Below are 10553 nucleotides of genomic sequence, written 5' to 3'. Positions count from 1 at the left end.
ACACCCCCCTCGACCACACCCCCCTCGACCACACCCCCCTCGACCACACCCCCCTCGACCACACCCCCCTCGACCACACCCCCCTCGACTACACCCCCCCTCCACTACACCCCCCTCCACTACACCCCCCTCCACTACACCCCCCTCCACTACACCCCCTCTCCACTACACCCCCTCTCCACTACACCCCCTCTCCACTACACCCCCCTCCACCACATCTCTCCTCTCAACCATTCTGGCCACCAGAGGGCAGCACAACCAAGCAGAAGTCCGATATCAGGAGGAGGAGAGTAAAGGCTGCTTTCCAAATGGAAATAACTTCCATATATATATATATATATATATAGTGCACTACTTTGTACCAGCGGCCTTTTATAAGGAATAGAGTGCCACTTGGGATGCATCCGAAGAGTCAGTTGTCTAGCCTTCTCTGATCGATGCTATCATACCCCTTCTCTGACCCCCGCTCTAACCCCTTCTCTGATCGATGCGGTCACTCCCCTTCTCTGACCCCTTCTCTGATCGATGCTGTCACACCCCCGCTCTGACCCCTTCTCTGATCGATGCTGTCACACCCCCGCTCTGACCCCTTCTCTGATCGATGCTGTCACACCCCTTTCTGACCCCTTCTCTGATCGATGCTGTCACTCCCCTTCTCTGACCCCTTCTCTGACCGATTCGGCGTCCTCTCATTTCTACTTCTATCCCGTAGCTGTATGATATGACACGTCACACTAACACCCCCCCCCCCCCCCACGTCCCTTTGTCTACACACACCTGTCCACGCACACCTGTACACACACACCTGTACACACGCACCTGCCCAGACTACCTCATCCATGGGCCTGCTTGGCTAGCTGTGCCTCGCAGCCAAGTGCCTTCTAGGTAGAGATTCCTCTGGTTATATATACACACACACACACACACACACACAGACACACACACACATGGGGACAACTTGAGGAAGAAGAGGAACACACACACACCTGACTTCACTGAGGGAGTGGAGCTCCTGACCCTGCACTAAGTATATCTTACCTCTGAAGTCAGTATTCTCTACTGTACAGGAAGGAACATGGATTCACCTCATCTAAAGTCAGTATTCTCTACTGTACAGGAAGGAACATGGATTCTTGTCATATTGCACACTGCAACATTAGATAGAAAATCTTCTTGTATATAGTTTCACATAGACCGTTTTAACCCTGATTTATCACGTAGTAACTTGAAATAGATCCCGTATTGGGTCTAGAGTCAGATGAAAACATGTTGAGAAAAGCTGTCTTTCAGGGCTGAAGTCATCTAGATATACTTAGAAAACGACCCGGTCTTGGATTGGACTCATTTTTAAAATCGACAGGATCCTCGTGAAGAATTTCGACGTGTGTATTTACACAACCAATAATGACACAGCCTTAACAGTAGTTGGTTTGTTGTGTGTGTCGCGTTCATGTCTGTCTGTCTCTTGCCTTACAGTATTATAAGAGTGTCTTAGAATGGTTTCCAGGTCTGTTTGTTCATTGTAATGTTTTGCACTATAATCCATGACAGCTAGTTAAACTCCTATGCTAAAATGTGTGTGTGTGTGTGGGAGGGGGGGGGCAGTGTAAAAAATAAAGTATTAAATTAGTTAGCAGCACTAATAATGATGAATAAAAACAAACCTTGTTTCAATGTCGAACCCTATCAGTACTATTCATTAGTGCACGCCGTAGCAAAACGTTTTTGCAACGGAGACAAGTTTTTCTGATTGGACAATTCGGGTAGTCCCCTGTTTCTGTCTGTTTTCTTCTGTTTTGGTGCCTAGTGACAACGTTTTTGAGTGGACAGAAGTGCAGTGGCTGATGGGTAGTGTAGTTTTTGAGGCATCTACGTACAGTTGCTATGAAGACAGGAGGTAGCTACGTACAGTCGCTATGAAGACAGGAGGAGGTAGCTATGTACAGTCACTATGAAGACAGGAGGAGGTAGCTACGTACAGTCGCTATGAAGACAGGAGGAGGTAGCTACGTACAGTCACTATGAAGACGGAGGTAGCTACGTACAGTCGCTATGAAGACAGGGGGCTACGTACAGTCGCTATGAAGACAGGAGGAGGTAGCTACGTACAGTCACTATGAAGACAGGAGGAGGTAGCTACGTACAGTCACTATGAAGACAGGGGGAGGTAGCTACGTACAGTCGCTATGAAGACGGGGCTACGTACAGTCGCTATGAAGACAGGAGGAGGTAGCTACGTACAGTCACTATGAAGACAGGAGCTACACTATATACACAACAGTATGTAGACCCCTTTCAAATGAGTGGTTTGGCTATTTCAGCCACACCCGTTGCTGACAGGTGTATAAAATTGAGCACACAGCCATGCAATCTCCATAGACAATCATTGGCAGTAGAATGGCCTTACTGAAGAGCTCAGTGACTTTCAACGTGGCACCGTCATAGGATGCCACCTTTCCAACAACTCCGTTTCGTCAAATTTCTGCCCTTCTAGAGCTTCCCCCGGTCAACTGTAAGTGCTGTTATTGTGAAGTGGACATTTCTAGGAGCAACAACGGCTCAGCCGAGAAGTGGTAGACCACACAAGCTCACAGAACGGGACCGCCGAGTGCTGAAGGACATTGTGCATAAAAAATGGTTTGTCCTCGGTTGCAACACTCACTATCGAGTTCCAAACTACTTCTCGAAGCAATGTCAGCGTAATAACTGTTAGTCGGGATCTTCATGAAATGAGTTTCCATGGCCGAGCAACCGCACACAAGGCTAAGATCACCATGTGCAATGCCAAGCGTCGGATGGAGTGCTGTAAAGCTCACCGCGATTGAAACTCTGGAACAGTGGAAACGGGTTCTCTGGAGTGATGAATCACACTTCACCATCTGGCAGTCTGATGGACAAATCTGTGTTTTACAGATGCCAGAAGAACGCTACCTGCCCAAGTACATAGTGCCAACTGTAAAGTTTGGTGGAGGAGGAATAAAGAGGTCTGGGACTGTTTTTCATGGTTCGGACTAGGCCCGTTAGTTCCTCGTGTTTTCACTTCCCCTGAGTTGAAATGCCACTTAAAGGTGATCCCTCCATAAAGATGTTATAATTTATGCGCTGAATTTAGAAAGACGAACGCTATAAGATTTTTTTGTTGTTGTTGGAAAGGTTTGCACAAACAGTATTGGGATGACCCCGGAATTGACCTTGACTTGACTCCATTAATTGATATATAATGAACTATTAACCTCAATGCCTAGGTCTACATCTGCTATCGGTCTACATTGATCAAACCCCAACCAGACACTATTGAAATTGTCAGAAAAGAGACATATCTATGTGAAGTGAATGATGTTTCAGACCAGTTAGAGTGTCCATCCTGCCCAGATTAGCTAGTTGTCATAGTAATGTTTGAAAGATAAACCTAAGATCTGCAGCCTACCAACCAACTGAAAATGAAATAAATGTTTGGATTGTTTTGTGTCGAGGAGAGTGTCGCTCACATTGGTCTTGGCTTAAATTGGGATTCCAACATGTTTTATCAATATGCGCATAATGGTTTAGGTCAATATGCTAAAAAATATATTTTGTAAGTAAGCTAACAGACTTTACGTAAGAAGACACAGAATCCTAAACCCCTAGAGAATAATAGTTGTTTGATCTAATAAAATAAAATAAAAACACCTTTGTCTGCCAGTTGTATTATTTATCATCGATTGGCTAATTTATGCACCTAAAGATTTTGTCCAGTGATATACCTGACCCTGATTCAGTAAACTGTTATTACTAACCCCAATGCTGACTGCTGATTGGCTAGTCAGTACAACTAAGTCAAATGCACTAATGCACTGATTCAATGACACGTAACTCACCTGTCCTAATCCTTGAGCAATTAGGGAGGAATAGACACGAATTGACCTTTTTAGATTAGTGTCTAGGGGCCCCTACTTCATACATAACTGTCATTTAACCAGCGCTGTTATCTTTTTCTGCTTGATTATTGGGGTCCCTTCTAGAACCTTGGTTATTGGGGTCCCTTCTAGGACCTTGATTATTGGGGTCCCTTCTAGGACCTTGATTATTGGGGTCCCTTCTAGGACCTTGATTATTGGGGTCCCTTCTAGGATCTTGATTATTGGGGTCCCTTCTAGGATCTTGATTATTGGGGTCCCTATTAGGACCTTGGTTATTGGGGTCCCTTCTAGGACCTTGGTTATTGGGGTCCCTTCTAGGACCTTGGTTATTGGGGTCCCTTCTAGGACCTTGATTATTGGGGTCCCTTCTAGGATATTGGTTATTGGGGTCCCTTCTAGGACCTTGGTTATTGGGGTCCCTTCTAGGACCCTGGTTATTGGGGTCCCTTCTAGGACCTTGATTATTGGGGTCCCTTCTAGGACCTTGGTTATTGGGGTGTCTTCTAGGACCTTGGTTATTGGGGTCCCTTCTAGGACCTTGGTTATTGGGGTCCCTTTTAGGACCTTGATTATTGGGGTCCCTTCTAGGATCTTGGTTATTGGGGTCCCTTCTAGGACCTTGATTATTGGGGTCCCTTCTAGAACCAGATTCAAGTCTTTAGAGTTCATGCAAGCAAGGCGTTTGTGGTTTTCACTTGGAAGCGTTTCATTACTGAGTTTTGGGGTGCATGTGGTATTGGTTACATGCAGGGTGGAATTGGGTGGGGAAAATTAGCTGAATTCCTAGTACTATGACAGTGGTAACTTAGCAATTTTATTTTTCCTTCAATTCCACTCCTGGTTACATGTTTTAGATTGATTCTTGATCTGTGCTTCCCATTCTAACAATCAATCAAAAGATTATAAGATTGATTCATTGATCGATTGAGATCAGATATTAAACAAATGTACACTAACACAGTTAACAATTTAACATGGCAGTAACCATGATCTCTGTCCTATAGACAAGCCGTGTTGTCAGATTACATATACTCTTTACAATGCAGTCTTCTGTGACATACAGTATATGTGTCCTTTAAAGATGAAAGACTATACTTTGTATCGGGATTGGCGCCAGTCAATTCAGGAAGAGATATGAGTTTTTAAAATCCAAGCATGTAAAAACAAAAAAATGCTTAAGATAAATATCTTCTCCTTTTCAGACTACCCAGAAGTCACTGCCCTTTTTCAGTTAATTTCCTGAAGTCGTTGACTTCCATTGGAATTGACCCTATCCCTGCTTTGTATTAATCAATTAGTTATTTGGAAGATAAAAACAGTTGGCATGTTTTTAAAGTGGATTCGTGGTATTTATAACTTGTGGCATTCTTTAACTAATGAAGTGAAAATAAAGAGATATATATTTATTACCAACTAGACACATTTTATTGTATTTTTATTTGAAATACACCTAACAAAAAATATAAACGCAACATGTAAAGTGTTGGTCCCTAAAATAAAAGATCCCAGAAATGTTCCATTAAAAAAAAGCTTTTTTTTCTCAGATTTTGTGCACATTTTTTTTTTACATCCCTGTTAGTGAGCATTTCTCCTTTGCCAAGATAATCCATCCACCTGACAGGTGTGGCATATCAAGAAGCTGATTAACCGGCATGATCATTACATAGGTGCACCTTGTGCTGGGGACAAAGGCCACTCTAAAATCTTGTTTTGTCAAACAACACAATGCCACAGATGTCTCAAGTTTTGAGGGAGCATGCAATTGGCATGCTGACTGCAGGAATGTCCACCAGAGCTGTTGCCAGATAATATAATTTTAATTTCTTTACCATAAGCCGCCTCCAACCGGCCTCACAACCACAGAACATGTGTCACCAGGCCAGCCCAGGACCTCCACATCCTCACCAGGTTCTTGACCTGACTGCAGTTCAGCGTCGGAGCCGACTTCAGTGGGCAAATGCTCACGTTCGATGGCCGCTGGAGAAGTGTGATCTTCACGGATGAATCCCAGATTCAAATGTACCGGGCAGATGGCGTCGTGTGGGCGAGCGGTTTGCTGATGTCAACGTGGTTAGAGTGGAGGGGCGGCAGGTAGCCTAGTGGTTAGAGTGGAGGGGCGGCAGGTAGCCTAGTGGTTAGAGTGTTGGGGTGGCAGGTAGCCTAGTGGTTAGAGTGTTGGGGTGGCAGGTAGCCTAGTGGTTAGAGTGTAGGGACGGCAGGTAGCCTAGTGGTTAGAGTGTAGGGGCGGCAGGTAGCCTAGCGGTTTGCTGATGTCAACGTTGTGATCAGAGTGCCCCTTTGGATTATGGTACGGTAAGGCATAAGCTACGGACATCAAACACAATTGCATTTTATCGATGGCAATTTGAATGCACAGAGATACCGTGACGAGATCCTGAGGCCCGTTGTCGTGCCATTCATCCACCGCCTTCACCTCGTGTTTCAGCGCATGATAATGCACGGCCCCATGTCACAAGGATCTGTACACAATTCCTGGAAGCTGAAAATGTCCCAGTTCTTCCATGGCCTGCATACTCACCAGACATGTCACCCATTGAGCATGTTTGGGATGCTCTGGATCAACGTGTACGACAGCGTGTTCCAGTTCCCACCAATATCCAGCAACTTCACCCAGCCATTGAAGAGGAGTGGGACAACATTCCACAGGCCACAATCAACAGCCTGATCAATTCTATGTGAAGGAGATGTGTCACGCTGAATGAGACAAATGGTGGTCACACCAGATACTGACTGGTTTTCTGATCCAAACCGCTACCTCTTTATTAAGGTATCTGTGACCAACAGATGCAGATCTGTATTCCCAGTCATGTGAAATCCATAGATTAGAGCCCAATTTATTTCAATTGACTGATTTCCTCATATGAACTGTAACTCAGTAAAATCTTTGAAATTGTTGCATGTTGCGTTTATATTTTTGTTCAGTGTGTATTCTGGGGCGGCAGGTAGCCTAGTGGTTAGAGTGTAGGGGGTGGCAGGTAGCCTAGTGGTTAGAGTGTAGGGGTGGCAGGTAGCCTAGTGGTTAGAGTGTAGGGGAGGCAGGTAGCCTAGTGGTTAGAGTGTAGGGGTGGCAGGTAGCCTAGTGGTTAGAGTGTAGGGGTGGCAGGTAGCCTAGTGGTTAGAGTGTAGGGGGTGGCAGGTAGCCTAGTGGTTAGAGTGGAGGAGGGCAGGTAGCCTAGTGGTTAGAGTGTAGGGGCGGCAGGTAGCCTAGTGGTTAGAGTGGAGGGGCGGCAGGTAGCCTAGTGGTAAGAGTGTAGGGGCGGCAGGTAGCCTAGTGGTTAGAGTGTAGGGGCGGCAGGTAGCCTAGTGGTTAGAGTGTAGGGTGGGCAGGTAGCCTAGTGGTTAGAGTGTAGGGGCGGCAGGTAGCCTAGTGGTTAGAGTGTAGGGGTGGCAGGTAGCCTAGTGGTTAGAGTGTAGGGGTGGCAGGTAGCCTAGTGGTTAGAGTGTAGGGACGGCAGGTAGCCTAGTGGTTAGAGCGTAGGGGCGGCAGGTAGCCTAGTGGTTAGAGTGTAGGGGCGGCAGGTAGCCTAGTGGTTAGAGGGGAGGGGCGGCAGGTAGCCTAGTGGTTAGAGTGTAGGGGCGGCAGGTAGCCTAGTGGTTAGAGTGTAGGGGGTGGCAGGTAGCCTAGTGGTTAGAGTGTAGGGGCGGCAGGTAGCCTAGTGGTTAGAGGGGAGGGGCGGCAGGTAGCCTAGTGGTTAGAGTGTAGGGGCGGCAGGTAGCCTAGTGGTTAGAGTGTAGGGGCGGCAGGTAGCCTAGTGGTTAGAGTGTAGGGGCGGCAGGTAGCCTAGTGGTTAGAGTGGAGGGGCGGCAGGTAGCCTAGTGGTTAGAGTGGAGGGGCGGCAGGTAGCCTAGTGGTTAGAGTGTAGGGGGTGGCAGGTAGCCTAGTGGTTAGAGTGTAAGGGCGGCAGGTAGCCTAGTGGTTAGAGTGTAGGGGCGGCAGGTAGCCTAGTGGTTAGAGTGGAGGGGCGGCAGGTAAGCTAGTGGTTAGAGTGTAGGGGCGGCAGGTAGCCTAGTGGTTAGAGTGTAGGGGCGGCAGGTAGCCTAGTAGTTAGAGTGGAGGGGCGGCAGGTAGCCTAGTGGTTAGAGTGTAGGGGCGGCAGGTAGCCTAATGGTTAGAGTGTAGGGGCGGCAGGTAGCCTAATGGTTAGAGTGTAGGGGCGGCAGGTAGCCTAGTGGTTAGAGTGTAGGGGCGGCAGTGTAGCCTAGTGGTTAGAGTGTAGGGGCGGCAGGTAGCCTAGTGGTTAGAGTGTAGGGACGGCAGGTAGCCTAGTGGTTAGAGTGGAGGGGCGGCAGGTAGCCTAGTGGTTAGAGTGGAGGGGCGGCAGGTAGCCTAGTGGTTAGAGTGGAGGGGCGGCAGGTAGCCTAGTGGTTAGAGTGTAGGGGCGGCAGGTAGCCTAGTGGTTAGAGTGGAGGGGCGGCAGGTAGCCTAGTGGTTAGAGTGGAGGAGGGCAGGTAGCCTAGTGGTTAGAGTGTAGGGGCGGCAGGTAGCCTAGTGGTTAGAGTGGAGGGGCGGCAGGTAGCCTAGTGGTTAGAGTGTAGGGGCGGCAGGTAGCGTAGTGGTTAGAGTGTAGGGGCGGCAGGTAGCCTAGTGGTTAGAGTGTAGGATGGGCAGGTAGCCTAGTGGTTAGAGTGTAGGGGCGGCAGGTAGCCTAGTGGTTAGAGTGTAGGGGTGGCAGGTAGCCTAGTGGTTAGAGTGTAGGGGTGGCAGGTAGCCTAGTGGTTAGAGTGTAGGGGTGGCAGGTAGCCTAGTGGTTAGAGTGTAGGGACGGCAGGTAGCCTAGTGGTTAGAGCGTAGGGGCGGCAGGTAGCCTAGTGGTTAGAGTGTAGGGGCGGCAGGTAGCCTAGTGGTTAGAGGGGAGGGGCGGCAGGTAGCCTAGTGGTTAGAGTGTAGGGGCGGCAGGTAGCCTAGTGGTTAGAGTGTAGGGGGTGGCAGGTAGCCTAGTGGTTAGAGTGTAGGGGCGGCAGGTAGCCTAGTGGTTAGAGGGGAGGGGCGGCAGGTAGCCTAGTGGTTAGAGTGTAGGGGCGGCAGGTAGCCTAGTGGTTAGAGTGTAGGGGCGGCAGGTAGCCTAGTGGTTAGAGTGGAGGGGCGGCAGGTAGCCTAGTGGTTAGAGTGTAGGGGCGGCAGGTAGCCTAGTAGTTAGAGTGGAGGGGCGGCAGGTAGCCTAGTGGTTTTAGAGTGTAGGGGCGGCAGGTAGCCTAGTGGTTAGAGTGTAGGGGCGGCAGTGTAGCCTAGTGGTTAGAGTGTAGGGGCGGCAGGTAGCCTAGTGGTTAGAGTGTAGGGGCGGCAGTGTAGCCTAGTGGTTAGAGTGTAGGGGCGGCAGGTAGCCTAGTGGTTAGAGCGTTGGACTAGTAACCGAAAGGTTGCAAGATCGAATCCCTGAGCTGACAAGGTAAAAATCTGTCGTTTTGCCCCTGAACAAGGCAGTTCCTAGGCCGTCATTGAAAATAAGAATTTGTTCTTAACTGACTTGCCTAAGTTAAATACAATTATCTTGTACTGTGTGATAATGACTGTTGTTCTATTCTACATGCCAATTGGCACCCTATTCCCTAAGGCTACTATGGACTAGTGCACAATGGACCCCGGTCAAAAGTAATGCACTATATAGGGAATAGGGTGCCGATGTGAGACGTACTCTGTGTCGGCTGAGAATATTTATACGCAAACTATTGTATGATGATGGGGCTCTGTTTTTTACTTGTTGAATTACTGCTTACATTTTAAACTTTGTAAAATACAGAAACAATATACATAGTGGTGGAGAAAATATACTGAACACAAATATAAACAAAACAGGCAACAATTTCAAAGAATTTACTGAATTACAGTTCATATAAGGAAACTGTAAACTGTAAATAAAGATAACATTTCGAAATAAAATGTAAAAAATCTGTCAATTTAAATAAAATAAATTAGGCCCTAATCTATGGATTTTACATGACTGGGTTCAGTGATGGGTGGGCCTGAGAGGGCATGGACCCACCCACTTGGGAGCAAGGCACTCCCACCCCCCAGACGATCCCGCAGGAGAAGAAGCCGGATGTGGAGGTCCTCGGCTGGCGTGGTATGCGGTTGTGAGGCCGGTTGGACGTACTGCCAAATTCTTTAAAACAAAGTTGGCCTCTTATGGTAGAGAAATTAACATTCAATTATCTGGCAACAGCTCTGCCAATTGCACACTCCCTCAAAATGTGCCCCCAGCACAAGGTTCACCTGTGTAATGATCATGCTGTTTAATCCGCTTCTTGATATGCCACACCTGTCAGGTGGATGGATTATCTTGGCAAAGGAGAAATGCTCACTAACAGGGATGTAAACACATTTTTACACAACATTTCAGAGAAATAAGCTTTTTGTGCCCAACATTTCAGAGAAATAACACATTTTTACACAACATTTCAGAGAAATAAGCTTTTTGTGCTTATGGAACATTTCTGGGCTCTTTTATTTCAGGTCATGAAACACTTGTTGCGTTTATATTGTTGTTCAGTGTATGTTGTTACATTACCATCTACTCAGGGGTGTATTGGGGTTTTGTGAGAAACAAAGCGCATGCGCCTACATTAGGAACCACGGTAGGCTTCAACCAGGTTCGAGACCGCAAAGTCATGGTTAGAAGGGATACAGCTTTTGTC

The sequence above is a fragment of the Oncorhynchus mykiss genome, chromosome 8 (genome assembly GCF_013265735.2).
Source record: "Oncorhynchus mykiss isolate Arlee chromosome 8, USDA_OmykA_1.1, whole genome shotgun sequence".
Taxonomy (NCBI): Eukaryota; Metazoa; Chordata; class Actinopteri; order Salmoniformes; family Salmonidae; genus Oncorhynchus; species Oncorhynchus mykiss.
The sequence above is the reverse complement of the archived record's forward strand: the minus strand, read 5'-3'. Positions refer to the sequence as shown.